Source organism: Marmota marmota, unplaced genomic scaffold, assembly GCF_001458135.2.
Source record: "Marmota marmota marmota unplaced genomic scaffold, marMar, whole genome shotgun sequence".
NCBI lineage: Eukaryota > Metazoa > Chordata > Mammalia > Rodentia > Sciuridae > Marmota > Marmota marmota.
Window position 1 is genome coordinate 45,699,621 of NW_026000108.1, and position 16,217 is coordinate 45,715,837.

Sequence of the window (16,217 nt, forward strand, 5' to 3'; positions counted from 1 at the left end):
GGGGGAGGAAGGATTGGAGGGGGCGGTGCTAAAATCTCCTTTGTTTGCCTCTTCCTGGCTCTATCTTGACACAAGGGAGCACATATATAAGAAGACAGCATCATGGAATCAGATACCTTTGAGAATATTGAAGATTTTTATATGAGCATAGATTCCAAGGAAAGATATAAAGGTGTACCAAATACAATAAGAACAATAGATCTATGTGGAGTTCATCCTGATATTTTAGTCTATTTGTTACTGAATTTTAAATTATTCTAGTTTGTCTAATAAAACATAAAAATTAGTCAAGAAACACATACACATAATTGGACTAATAATATCCATGCAAAGAAAGGGCTACATTCTGTTTTGTGGAATTAAAATTATTTTAAATTTTGCAAATTTAAAACTTAAAAAACTGATGATATATTAAGGTAATTACTATGAAAAATAAAACCTGAGAATTATGCACAAAATACAAATTTCAGAGGTACTAATATTTGAATGAAATATGGAAAATCATTAAATTTAATTTCCCTATAGCAATCAAATGATATCCAGCATTCTAAAGAATTTCAGTTTATATCGACATACTTAATATGCATAGACTTAGCTCTGGTTTCAATTTGTTCCTAAAAAGAAAAAAAATAATATTTTCTGAGCCTAGTTCATCACTGATATCTCAGAATTATTCTCTCAGCCAATTATCCTGTAGGTCCTATCAAAAATCCATTATGTATAGCTAATCTTAATACTAAATCCAATTTCAAAGAATATGTGATAAAGAGTCTCTCAAACAAATTACAGACAATTGCTGAGCTTGACTCAATTTAGATTGAGTTCAAAAACAGCTCAGTCGGGCTCTGTACTGCAGTGTTCTGAATGATCTCACACTTGTGTAACTCCACCATCACAATCTTCCCCTTCCTCTCTGCACATGCATATAGCCTACATGGCAGTACCACTTATACCTGAAGCTCATTATAATTACTACTTGGTTTCGTTCTTTCTCTACGAACATCTCTTCATCTGAGTAATTGCATCAATTTCCACTTAAAATTATTTTTTTCTATCTCTTCAGATTCTGAAAGTTCTCTTCCTTCATTGTATTGAAAAATTCTTTCTAAGATCAAGTATGATCCATGCAGGCAAATCTAAAAATTCAATCAATTAAGATTAGAGTTTGGAAGCTGGGAGGAATAAACCTTTGTAGTCTTTTACACCAACCTACCACACAACCACATCCCAGAAAGTAAGGTCGACTCTTCGCTAGAAACATTTTTAGAATGGTAGCCCCCCACTTTTTACATAAAGCTACTCACTGATTGGAAAGGTGTGTTTACATATATTGCACTATAATATCCCTCTTTAATAAGGACCCTACTTGTGTCCTTATAAGAAGAGGAAGAGATACCAAAAGTGAGCATATACAAAGGACAGGATATGTGTGAACCCAGTGGGAAGGAAACTGCCTGCAAACCAAGGAGGGTGGTCTCAGGTGAAATCAAATCTGCCAATGCTGTTTCTGAGACCTTCAACCTTTAGAACTTTGAGAAGTAAATTTCACATAGTCTATGGCACTTTGTTGCTAGCCTGAAAAGGCAAATGCTGCCATTATTAGTCCACTTTCACTAACAGAAAAAGCCTTTCATGCTATATTAGGAAGTGCTATCTACTGCGCGACAGAGGACTGCCATTATCTAACTTAAAGCTGTCTGCATTTTTCAGCCTCTTAATAGTTATACTTTATTTAATATTGAAGTCATACGACAAAATTTCTCTCTATATGTTAATAAAATGAGAATATGAGGAACACATATCCAGAAATTTTGATGAAAATAGGCAGCTCAGTCACAGGAAACACACAATTCATTAAAATCCAAGACTGGCTAATGAAGCTAAGTAGTGTTTTGTTTATAGTTTTTATTTAATATTAAAATACAACAGCTTAATTACACCACCAATGAGGTCTTTATGAAGTGATGGTAGATATATCAACAAGGTTGTTTTTAAAACCAAGGAGAGAGAGCTATGATGAAATTTTTAATAGCAACAAACATAGAATATACAGGAAATACAGGAATAAACAGTAGACAGGGAAATACAGAATATGTGTTTACCTTAAATGGATATATTCTGAAACTTATAATAAAATAAATTGTCCTTCAAAGGCTTAACAATATTATTGAAACTTCTACTTTTACATTCATAAGTGAACTGATTCATTTTCATTTTACCTCAATAAATAGCTAAGAGTTTTGTGTCAATAGGAAATTTATTTCTATTTTCACATCGGTTCAACTTCTACAAGCCCCGTGGAGATTGAACCCTGTAGAAATCACTCAAATATTATGCACTTAGGTTTCCATTTTTGTATAATGTGAATAACAAGATAATATATAAGAATACTGTGTTAAAGAAGCTAAAAGATGTTATAGAATGGGCTGAATATCTTACAAGGATTATCTCTTCTTATTATTAAATGCTGACTCCACTTTCAATAAGAAACCCAAAATATTCCCAAAACCTGCAGAAGTTTATGAGGTTTCTTATCATGATAATCACCCTTGAACCAAACTTCTTGTTTATAATGAATTCTTAATCTTCCCTTTGCATGTTGCCTTCTAATATCTCTATCTTTTTATATTCCAATAGCCCCATAATGGATAACATCACAGTTCATTCATTTCATCAGAGTGCACACTAACTAAAAGTCATTGTGTTAAGAATAGAGAATCACACACAAAAAAAATTTTTAAATATTAATTAATTAATTAATTTTTAAATATTAATTGGCTTTTTTTTTATTATTAGTTGTTCAAAACATTACATAGCTCTTGACATATTTCATACATTTGATTCAAGTGGGTTATGAACTCCCATTTTTCCCCGTATACAGATTGCAGAATCACATCAGTTACACATCCACGTTTTTACATACTGCCATACTAGTATCTGTTGTATTCTGCTGCCTTTCCTATCCTCTACTATCCCTCCTCCCCTCCTCTCCCCTCCCATCTTCTCTCTCTACCTCATCTACTATAGTTCATTTCTCTCCCTTGCTTTTTGTTTCCTTTCCCCTCACTTCCTCTCAAAAAAAAAAAAAAAAAAAAAAACTTTTGCTGACGTTTGAGCAAAATCACAGCAAGGTTATAGCATTGCAAAGTGGCTATTTGTTGCACTTGCTATGGTGTCATGAGTGTGCTCTGTCATTAACATAGAAAAAACACATTTGTGCCTTTCCACAATGTTAAAATTTATAGAATAACAATAAATTCATAGACTACAACACTTTCATCAATAGTAGTTCATTGAATATTTGTGGGTCACTTAGTGAATATAAGCTGGGCAAACAAAAATTATTTTACTCTAATAATTATTTCTAATACCTATAATATTCATGTTACACATACTTCACTCAATGTTATATAAATAGGTCACAGAAAGCCTAAGAAAGGTTTATAAAGCCATCTCAGGATTACAGAATGCTATGCCAAAAGTGCACGAAGAGAAAGATGAATGGAGTCAAAGAGTCACTGTTATTGGTCCAATAAGGATTTTAAATGAACCAATTTTGCTGAGTTGTCAAAGCAGAGGTTCAGATAGACAGTAGTTTCAGTTTCAGAGGTCAGTTTAAGATGTCAGCTTGGAGTGAGCTATATGTGGTGATCTCAGGCAGGAGTAACCACACTCTGCTGAAGCCTAATGGGGACAGGAAATGGATGTTGGTCACTGTGGCCATTTTCCTGAGGCAGGTTACAAGCTCAAGGAGACACTTTGTCCAGCCTTGGGCTGATCCTCTTTTTATGGGCCTTGAGTGAGTGGTTCTCATCTGGTGAGGCTGATAAGTCACAATGTCTGTTGTTCCTGATGTGATTTGGTACCTCCACATGTCCACTTACCCCTTGATTTTGTTTGACAAATTGGCAAGTATAAGTCATTTTTCAATTTGTGCCTTATGGTGGTGCTGAGCAGATGGTGGTTGTTTATTTGTACAAGGTGGACATCATCCTATCTTGACACTTGTACTCAAAATGGAGCCACTATGGCAAATTACTCCTTTACAAAATTGAGTAACTCAGGTTTAGGCACAGCCTGAAAACTGCTGTTCTATACATCAATGAGTAACTCAGAGCGGGGTATAGCCTAACTCTCTAAATATGGTAAATATAAGTGTGTATATCACTCTTTCAGTATCAGCTTGCCTTGGTCATGTGAAATCATCCTGAATCATAGCAGCCAAAGTGGACTGATTGCAGGAACAATCTCTCATAAATCCTATAACTAAGTTCTTGGTCAGTACCAGCCTATAATTTCTCAAGGTTACATGATGTAAAAGGTCTTGGAAAACAGCAATATGAAGCAAGCGGAGGATAAGGTCCTGCACAGGGGAACTTGCCTTTTTGCTATTATAATAACTCTAAGAACTTTCCCATAAATAAGCTTGGCTAGTCTGTTGGAAAGAGCTCTATGTCCTCTTAGCCTTTCTAACTGAAGCCATACTAATCCAGCCAGTCCTTTTCCACATGACAGCTGACCAAAGTCCAGGAAAGATCAGGCAAACATAGCCCATATTGGAATTCAACACTTCTAACCAACCTTCAAAATGTGAACTAAAAGTTTGGTTATTTTAAGCCTCTGGATTTTTGTCATATTACACAGTAAAATCTAACTGATAAGTAAGTTTATGATACTCACATTTCTAATTCTTCCTTATGCCTAACACCCTAGTTTGTAATACTCACAAACACACATCAATCAGGGTCAGGATTGATAATTGTATAAAACCTTATCAAAATCCTCTGATAAACAAAAGCTATTTATCCCATATCTTTACACTTTAACTACACAACAAATGAACATAAACAATGAAACTGTGTTTTACCTTTCAGTGTGACAAAAATTTTAGGCAAAATTCACTTTTTTCAACAATCTCTGCAAATAGAAAAACTGTTTAGAATTGTTTTTTCCTGGTGAAAAGTCCTTGTTCATATGTTCATTTTTTTGTTTTCTCATTATATATCATTGATGTGCATATTAATTTGATATTTCAGAAAATATACAGTGACATTTTTAAAAATTTTGGATAAAATCAAACTACACTTTCTCTTCCAAAACTGTCACCCTTTTTCCATGTCTAATGCAAAAATATGTCACCTCAATTGTCTTAGACATCCCAGGAAAATATAACCTTGAATAGTCTATTCTAAGTTCTTTTCTAAATGAAAAGAAAAAAAATTGAACATGGTTGGAATCTGTACTTATGTGTCATTTAAAAAGGTCTTTCTACGTTTTTACCAAAAACACTACGAATAAGCAGCTATGAGGAAGTCATAATGTACTAAGAGTCATATATGTACCTCTATTCCACCAGGCCAATTAGAAACTATACTCAAATGTCTCTCAGACATCACAAATGGTTGTCACATACAAAATATCAGGAAGAAAATCTACTCTTGCAAGATTGAACCAGGAATTCTTCTTTTATCATTTTGCATTCCGTCTGTAGCATGGGTAACCATCAATATATTGAGAGAATAAAAGCTCACAATAAGAAGAAATTGACCCCACAACCAATATGGTTCAAGAGGTAGCATGACTGGTCCTTATTTTGGAACTTAGTTTTGTCATATATATATATATATAATTTCTAGTTGTCCCACTACTAACACATTTCATATCAGTTAATTTGAAAATAGAAGTACATATTTGATCATTAAGTAAACAATTAACATTTAACATGTAGTATTTTATTCTGTTGTCAGCAGAATAAAATAGACATTATTATTGCTGTGGGTATGTACGTGACTGCATGACCAATGTAATTCTGCAACCTGTACACTCAGAAAAAATGAGAAATTATATCCCATCTGATTCAATTGTATATGTCAAGATCATTGTGCTGTCATGGGTAACTAATTAAAACAAATTTAAAAAAAACTTTAAAAATATGTAGTATTGCTCATTGTGTAGTGTGAAATGAAAATTTTGATAAAAATTGACATACAATCATAATGTATACAATACAGAAGTAAAGTACAAAGATAATATTTAAACTCACTATAAGTAATATTCTAAATTCTTCCATTCTTTTTATTATATAACTGTTTAAATGTTGGTAGTAAAATGCCGCAGTCCGGCTGCAGCAAAATAATCGGGGGGTGACGAATAACTTGTGTACGTTGATACAGCAGGAATAGGAGCCGTTTATTGCAGGACAGGAGCAGTATTTATACATTCCACACAGCTTATCTAATTAACATAAACTAGATACAGCAGTCAACCAATCAGGAATCTCCACACTTAATGGCTCGCTTTTGTTACTTCTCAAACCACTCCCTCTGGCATTTTGCCAGGCACCATCCAGACTTGTTTACGAACTCTAACATTCCCCTGGCAAAATGCCAGGTGTTATTTTGACTTGTTTATAGACTCTAACATTTCCCCCTTTTGTTTAATTTAAATAACGACCATAGTGGTTTTTACAGAAACACCATAAATAACCTGCTACAAACACAAGGGAAGGATACAAAATGCCACAATACCAAGCCACTTGATGGCTCCATGCAAGAAGCCCTTGGAAAAATTATACCAGCAATGACACTGTTAGCAAAGATACCAAGTTACAATTTGTTGTAGATTACAGTTTGTTGTCTCAGTCCAGGTAAAGCAGTGTCTCAATAGATTAACTCACAGTCCAGGTAAATCACAGTCCAGGTAAGTTCTGCAGGCAGCTAGCTTAAATCACAGTCCAGGTAAGTTCTGCAGGCAGCTAGCTTGATCCGAAGTCTCGTCTGTTTCTCAGCCAAAGTCTCGTCCGGTTTTCAGCAACACTGGAAATTCTTCCACCTTGGTCTTTACCGGCACTGGGACGAAGGCAGGAACTCCGGATGGCTAAAGAAAATCCTGTAGCATTCTACTAAGAAAACAACCTTCTGAACAATTTAGTACATTATCTCAAGGTTTTTTTGCATTTGAAATAAGCATTAATAGTGCTCATTACTCATCAGCTTCCAGGTGTGGGAGAACCATTGTAGTTTAGTTATTGGCATTGAAAATGACCAAACATCAGGGACACCAGTAGCGTCTTCTGCTGGCTGTAGTGCCTGGGCAGCCCCAGATGGCCCTGGGGAGTGTCCTGGACTCAAACTGCTACTGGGCACAGGGAGCAAGAGCCTGCGAGACTGTGCCTCCAGGTCAGGTCTAGATTTGGGCTCGCGGCAGTGGAAGAGCCAGCTCTCCGGCCAGGAGGCGGGGAAGGGCCAGTCGCCGCCGCCTCTTGGAAAATCCTTGCTGCGCTGTGACCGGCTTGCACACTCAGCAGCCGCCTCTCCGCTTCACGCACCCTCCGGTAATGAAAAGTATTTAGTAATAGCCTTTTGCTGCAACTTTTTTTCTGATAATCCTTCTTCTGAACTTTCTTTTTCTTTCTGACTAGAGTTCTTGGGCTTTTATCAACACATGCCCTAATTATTCTTGGTTCCACTGGGGTGCCTTCTTCCCTTAGTAATTTACTTCTCACCCCTTCCATATTTTCATCACAAAGACAATACAATATACTTAGACAAAACAAGACACAAACATACTGTATCAATCTTCTCCATTTTCTTAAAATGGCCATTTTTCCTCTCGCCCTATCTGCCTAGGAGCCGTTTATTGCAGGACAGGAGCAGTATTTATACATTCCACACAGCTTATCTAATTAACATAAACTAGATACAGCAGTCAACCAATCAGGAATCTCCACACTTAATGGCTCGCTTTTGTTACTTCTCAAACCACTCCCTCTGGCATTTTGCCAGGCACCATCCAGACTTGTTTACGAACTCTAACATTCCCCTGGCAAAATGCCAGGTGTTATTTTGACTTGTTTACAGACTCTAACAGTAAAATGTATATTATGACCTAATAATGGATCAATTTAATTTAAAAAAATGATTATTTTAACATGAACAAATTCACATGCTTGAAGTTTCTTCTTATTTTTTTTAATAATTCTTTTACTCAGTATTCTTTCTATCTTCACCTTTTTTGTGTTCTATATCATCAACTAAAAAGTATCATTCAGGATTTGTGTTCTTTAATTCAACTACCTAATCCTGACTTCAGACCTAAGTCCCATTCAGATGCAGTTGCTCTAAGAAGTTATCATAATTGAGTTAAAAAAAAAAAAACTGGTTTTCTTGTTTCTGTTCAGGCATCTGAGGAGCCTAAAAGATGTCCCTCTATCTCTCCATCCTAGCAAGAAGCAAAAACTATACAAACTGAAAAAATCAAATCTCCTTAGAATTGTCAAAAATGTAAGGTTTCAGCACAAACCAAAACCTGAAAGACATAATGGGGCTGGAGGTTATAAGAATCACAACTTACTGAAGCAGAAACTGACTAACTCCAGGGGAACTAGCACAGAGATGGAGAAACTTGAATTGAAATTCACAAAATTGCTGGAGGCTGCCTGTGGAATGGGTTTCAGATTTTTTTTTAAATCCAGGAGAACCCAGTAATGGGGGGATGGGACTTTTGTGATTTTTATCTCCCAGGTGTTCTACCAGATTTTCTCAATGATGAGAGAATACACCCTTATACTTCTGGTAGGAACAGGAGAAAAGGAACCATTTTAAAATATCCCAGAGCATTCTGTTCTTAACAACTGATCATCAGGTCTCTCTAGACCTGACCTCAAATCACTGTAGTATTCCTACACTGGAGTTAAACTCCATTTGTTAGTCTTCCTCTGAACCTCTACAGTTTAAGGAAGTTTTATACAACCCCTGGCACCAAAGTTTTGAATTGCCCAGCCATGATTGGGCTAGAATATTCCCCAGCTGTTTTTACAGTAAGCACCTCTTGTTCTCTGATTTATTCATTATCATGCCATAGGAATCGTTTAACTAATTATGTTATTTTTGCTTAAACTTCTTCTGTGATTTCCATTGATTTTAGTAAAAAAAATCCAGAATCAGTTTGTACTAAAGAAAATAATCATAATTCTTTTAAAGTGTACGATGCTAAAGCTATTGCAATCATGGAAATAATTGAATATTTCATAAATTTAAATTGATCTAAGGCTATTTGGTAGAGTGCAGAGGAATTGATGGTTCTACACAACAGAAGCTTCCACATTAATATGTAGTTAATGTTAATTTTTTTCGTTGTATTCCAAGTTCATATAATGCATGGATATTGAATAATCTAGTGAATGAATTAAAACATGGTATATTATAAATTGTAAAACTTCATGTTTGTATTCATTCTATGTTACATTTCCATATGCACATTTAAATCTTAACATTGTGATATGAAATATGATTATTAAACAATCTCTTTAAAAGTAACATAGATGGTCTTAAAAAGTTATTGAGATAGGTAGATTCTCAGGGAGAGAAAGACAGAACCTCACTATATGGAAACCTAGACATAGAACATCACCAGACATGCTTGTCTCTTTAGTTAGATAAACAAAACCTCCTGTGTGGGCCTAGATGACATCAATTAGAACAAAAACATAATCAATTTAAATGTCATCAGACTCAAAAATCTATACAATGTGCCCACAACTGATTTGTGTCTAGATGGCTTAACCAAGAAGAAACATTCAGAACCCCAAATATGAAATGATTAACATTGCACTCGATTATCACAAAGGCTTACCTGGAAACTTGCACTTTTCTTCCCTGAAAAATCCTATATGTCAGATACCTCAACCCTGAGTGAGTCATTTGTCTTCTTTGAGACAAGGAGTGTCCTCACCCTGTTGTTGGGTTATGTACACCTATACTATCCTTTAATAAATATTTGCTTACGATCTGTTTTCAACAAGTTCTGAAATTATTTTCAGTAGTATAAGTCAATAATCCATCTTGGCTGAGTTTATGTTCTAGTATACCCTTGGATGTACCTGCAAGGAACCCTGTGCAATGACATTGCTGTGCAAATAATAATAACAATAGAAAAGGCATAACATGGCAATTTCTTTTTGCTTAAAAACAGAATTAAATTTAAACATATGTAAATAGTTCTTTCTAAGACCTCTCAGAGCAACATTAATTTTCTCAAATATTGCAATGTTTAATCTTCAAAAATATATTATTTGTTAAAAGTGTTAAATATAAGGAAAAAAATTCAAATCTGAGAGTAAAAGAAGTTTAACATGAACTTCTGGGTTGCTCAACAAGAACTGAGAGATAGCCACAGGTGAGAAACAGTCTAGTGAGTCAGAGTACAGTGAGTGCTGTCTTTGGAGACAAAGAAGAAAAACAGGGAGTAATATAAAAGTTTGAAAAGTTATTAGAAAACAGAAGCTAAGCGCTGTGAACATTCAACAGAAAGCAAAACTAAGCAGTGTCAGAGAGCTATAAATAGAATTGAAAGAAAAGTTTAAAGAGCAGACATCAGATTCATTCATTCATAAATGCATATGAAAGTAATAATTCTTTTAAAACATACATTTCCTGGAAGAATTGTATGCTTCATAAGAAGACAATGGTAAAATTGTGTGTGCATGTGTGTGTGCGTGCATACATGTATGTTCATACAGATAAAAGCAAGAATTGTATGCTCTCAGGGTTCTTTGTCATCTTCCTTAAATATCAGAATATTTTAAATACTTTAGTAGAAAACCAATACTGCAGTAAAAACTTACCTGTCATCATTTTCAGTTGACATACTGATATGCCATACATTGAAATGATGACAAGCTTAGGAGTATATTCAATGAAAAGATAAATATTATGCCATAAAATGATGATCAAGACATTGTTTTTATTTGAAGTCTCCAAGAGAAGCGTTTCTTTCTACGATGTAAAATTGCTCCTGAGTGAGTTAATACAATTTTATTTAATATAATCACACCTGCCCTTCCATCATTTCTTAAATTTGAATGTGTCATCCTCCACATCCTGACTTACACCAGTCTCATCCTGCTAAAGTAATAGTGGCAAAGTAAATTATCTGCCTATACAACACCTACTCTTTCTTTTTTCTTGGTTACAGATGCTTATTCAGATGGGATGAGAGACAATATGCCCTGTCCCAAGTGATGAATCAATTGATCTATGCCAACTTTATTAATCTCATCTCTTTTTGCAATTCTAGGAGTAACCAGGTGAAATTTTTATGGTCAAGGAAGAAAAGAGGCTTAGGAGAAATTTTCATCTCTAACCCAAATGGAGAAAAGAAGGGAGAAACATTTCTCTCTGACTCTTCTGCTTCAGTCTGCAGAACAGAGTTTTGCTAAGAATGGAATGCTTTAAGTGTCACTGAGAATCTAGTGAAAATATGTAAGAACCTAAGGCCCAGTTGACATTGTGACGTTTTTGAATGAACTCTCTTACATATCTATCTCAAGTTTAATTGTTAATTAACAATTAAGCTTGAGATAGATATGTAAGAGAGTTCATTCAAATATATATATATATATATATATATATATATATATATATATATATATATACACACATATATATATATCTCACATGTAATTCACTCTTGGGATATTCTGTTACACAGAGTTAAAAGCACAGCAACTGATATATCAAAAGCCTTAAAAGTGAGGGAAAAACAAAAAACCAAAGGCTGAACGATGGCTCTGATATGCAAAGGCTGACTCACAATAGGCATGGGGAAGAAGTAGGGTAGGTTCACAGGATTGGACAGTGGGGATTGAGGGGAAGGGAGAGGAGATGGGAATGGGGGAAAAAAGTACAATGAATCGGACATAACTTTCCAATGTTCATATATGAATACACGACCAGTATAACTCCACATCATGTACAACCACAACGATGGGAAGTTATATCCATGGATATATGACATGTCAAAATACATTCTACTGTCATGTGTATATGAAAAGAACAAATAAAACACAATTAAAGTGAGAGAAAAAGAAAATATTTTAATCAAAAAATTTAAATGTCCCTTTTTTGAAAATTTCAAACATTTCTCTTTTAAGAAACAAAAGTTCCTTCTTTTGAGAAATAAGAATTCAAAAAATAATAATTCCAAACCTATATTATAGAAAAGAAGAAAGGCAAATGGCCAAAAAAAAATATGTGAAAAAAGTGTTCAACATATTTAGCAATCAGGGAAATTCAAATGAGACTACACTAGAATCCATCTCACTCTAGTTAGAATGGTGTCATCAAAAATACAAAGAACAGTATATGCTGCTGAGGATGTGAGAGTAAACACCCACTTAAACACTGTTGGTGCAAATGCAAATTAGTATAATCTCTTTGGAAAGCAGTGTGGATATTCCTCAAAAAACTAGAAATGGAACAACCACATGACACAGCTATCCAACTCCCTGTATTTATCCAAAAGAACTAAAATCAGCATATTATATGGAATCATAGCTGCACAATTCACAATAGCCAAGCTATGGAACCAGCCATAAAAAAGAATAGACATTGCCAGCAAATAGATGGAACTAGAGAACATCATGCTAAGTAAAACAAGCCAGGTTCATAAAGCCGAGGGTCAAATGTTTTTGCTTCTTGTGGAAGATAGAGAGAAATATAGAATTTTTAAAGGGGAGGAGTGGAGTAGAGGAAAGAAAAGAAGCAGAAGGAAGAGGAACAGGGAAGAGAAGGAATAGCTGAATGAAGTAATCAAATCATGTCATGTGCATGTATGAACATATGACAATGAATTCCACTTATGGGTATAACTATAATGCACCAATGGAAAAAAAGAAAAAATATCATATTTCATTCATTCAGTGTACCATTATTATGTTAGCTGAAAATATTGATGCTTAAAACAGCATTTCACTATATTGCCTTATTGTAACATTTCTTTTCCTGCTCCCATGAAAACAATTCTTGATCTGCTTTGATGTAAACTTCATGAGATCATGAAGGGTAGTGGTTGGTGTAGTATACCACTAAGATAACATTTTACACAATATAGGTGCTCATTCTCTCAGCTACTGAGAGCTGCTGCTGCCATGCACAGCTGATACTCTCCCTTGGCCAAGGAAAGATGCTTCCTCTAAGGTATGCCTCATCACTAGAGGGCAGCCTGAACCAATTGGCTGGATGCAGAGCATCTCTGAAGAACCATACAAACTTTAGAAATTCTCCAGGGATCAGCTGAAGCCTCTGTTGTCTTTGTATGGAATCTGAAATTCTCCCCGACTTCAATCCTGCTTTCCTCACTCTCTTCCAACTGTTACTCCCAAGAGTAATAATTTCTGCAGATTCTTAATTCTGCAATTGAATCTACAAGAGTAGGTATAGTGGGATTTGGGAGTTGGATTATTGGTCAGCCAGCTTACAACAACCACCTCGCCAGGAGGCAGAGCGTTAATAGCCCTCATCAAGCAGTAGTGAAGAAATAGTTGAGAACTTTGCTGGTGAAGAATTGGACTTATTTATGTATACAACATAAAGGAATGCACTAGCAGGTGTGATCATGACCTCTGATAGATAAAATAGTTATAAGGTCTGTAGATTTGAATAATTATTTTGTGTGTGTGTGTACACGCACATATATATTTTTATGTTATATATACATATATGTACACATATATACACACACATATATTTAATTATATATAATATAAATATATATTCACATATATGTTATATATACATAACCATATTACAGACACACACACAAAATATGCTTTGAAGGAGGATAATAAAAGAAGAAGAATGATCATATACTAACTTAAAATATAATCAATCAATCTCCCTCTCACTCTCTCATCACCTGCAATCCATTTCTTAAGTGTATCCTGCCTCTTTGTAAACATCTTGCTCTGCTACTTATGAAAAATAATGCATAATATGACGGCAACAGCATCCTCTTTGATGCTCGCTTAAGAGTCTATTATCTCCTGCAATTAGATTACAATAAAAAAAAGGTCTTGCTGAAGAATCTCTTATAAGGGTAGTAAGCTAATAAATTATTATCATGTCCCTGATTTGAAAGGAGTGCTCTCCTGAGATATGAAATAGAGAAATTGGGCTTTTTACTTTCACTTTTTTTTGCAGTTTGCGTCTGTCTGAACTTTATATTTTTTTGAAGTAATGTGCTTCTAAGTTAGCACTAGTATTCTCTCCTTCCTTGAATATGATGCCGAAGCCATTGGATTAATAGACTACATGTCACAAACCTCAAGCTCTATCCTCACCTTCCATGCTGACCTCTATACCAATACCTAAAATTGTCAATATAATTTGATCAGGAAAATGTCATGTCTGTTAAAGGAAAAAAGGGAACATTCTCTACAAGAATGGAAATATAGGTATCCAAAGAAGTAAAGAAAGTATGTTTCAGAATGGCTCCTAAAAGTGCTGGATCAAGGAAAATGGTATATAAAGTTGGATTAATAAGAATTTATTTCAATATGGGAGAACTCTCCCATGATACAGAATAAAATAACTTGGAAAGGCTCCAGATGAAGGTGCTAAAATACAGCTAGAATGGCCCTTAGAAGCCTTCAGAGATTGATGACTCACACTAAATTAAGGAGAAATAACAGACCTGTTTTGGCAGAGAGGAAGAAATAAGTTCAAAGAAAGAAGCATACTAGAATTGATATGATACATAAAGCCAGAAAACCTACCAGCTGAATAATATCCATAAAAGGGCTAGCAAACATTTGTTTTACTATAGAAATTAGAAATGCTCCAGGTAGAACAAAACATTTGATTGAGAAAATCAATTGAAACTGTCTTCTGTAAGCTAGAACTGAGGGTAGGAAATACTAATTTAGAAGAGTCCCCTAATAATAGAAGAAAATAGAATCATTAAAGTCAGACATACTTAATGGATGAGTGGCTAGATTAGATGGCAACCATGATAATTTGATACAGAGCTATGGAGATGATTAATAAAACACAACATGCCTTGGAACAACATAGATGGGCAAGAAAGGTATTGATCTATTGAACAAAAAGAAATCAAGGTTGAATAAGCAGGAGCTTAGAGACTTCGAGGCCCCAAAATATGAAAGATTGAGACAATTTTTAGACTCATATTTTGTTGAATACAAGAACAGATTTCCCAGGAACAAGGACCTTGAAAACAAAGCAAATATATCAGTAAATAATTCAATACTCTTATTGAAACCTATGAATCACTTATTCATATGACAATGCATTGAAAAAGAAGAAGGGAGAGAATGTTATGACATTTGAAGGACCATTATTCACAAAATCTAAATTGAAATTGATTCCCAGTGACCTGAATTGCCACGGGAAAATAGGTTGCAGTTATGCTATGGGGGCAAGGGAGAACATGTCTGCCATAAAGGTGATCCACTAGACACTTAACAGTATTCCTCTGCCCAAATTTAAACATAAATTGAAAATCTAGCAGATAAACAGGAGACATACATGAATTGATATGCTGACTCATCAGCAATAATTGGTAGGGTTATCCCACCTAATAAGGCACAGAGTTTCTAAGCAAATATGAAGAAAATCTAGAATTGTTAGTAGGGGAGAGAGTGACGGGTATTATTTGAAGCCTTAACTCTAGCTGCAGTAGGTGGCTTATACTTTGTCCCATTAGTCTTCCTCCTGTAAATTTTCCAAGGATTAGAGACTAATCTGAATCCCTGAGTATCTGATGAAAATTAAAGTCAATTATATGAAATAAAATGGATCTTAGAAGCACAAGAAATGAACTGTAGAAGATTCTGTGATGTTCCCTTTAGATACCTCTTAAGGTTGAAGCTTTCATTCTCCAAAAAGTATTCTCCACCAAAAAGAATTGCTTCACCAGAGCCTAATGCCCCCTTCCCAGGGGAAATCCTCATCCTGTGTCTGGTCAATGCAGAAATATAAAATCCATACCCCCTTGCCTAAAATAAAGACATGTCAGATGCAGAGCTTCATACATAGCAGTACAACTTTCCCTCATCTCACTACATAATTGGTATTGATCCCCAAAAGCACTCCCTAATAAACTATCGGCATGCAAATTTCCATCAAAGTCTGTTTACCAGGAAACCCTACTTAAGACAAGTGATATTTAGTTTAATTTCAGAATTCTTAAAATATTTTGGGGTAGACTGTAATACAACTTGGCTACTGGAAGTCTAAATACGAAAGTTTAAATCCATTACAAATTATTTCTATACTGACCCATTCAAATCCACATTTGAAGAAGTCAAAATAATATTTTCTTGAGGACAGAGAATAATATTTTCTTGAGCACAGAGTTTAACCAATATCTCCAAGGCCCATCAGGGAACAAGTATTTGAATTTAGATCAGTTAAATT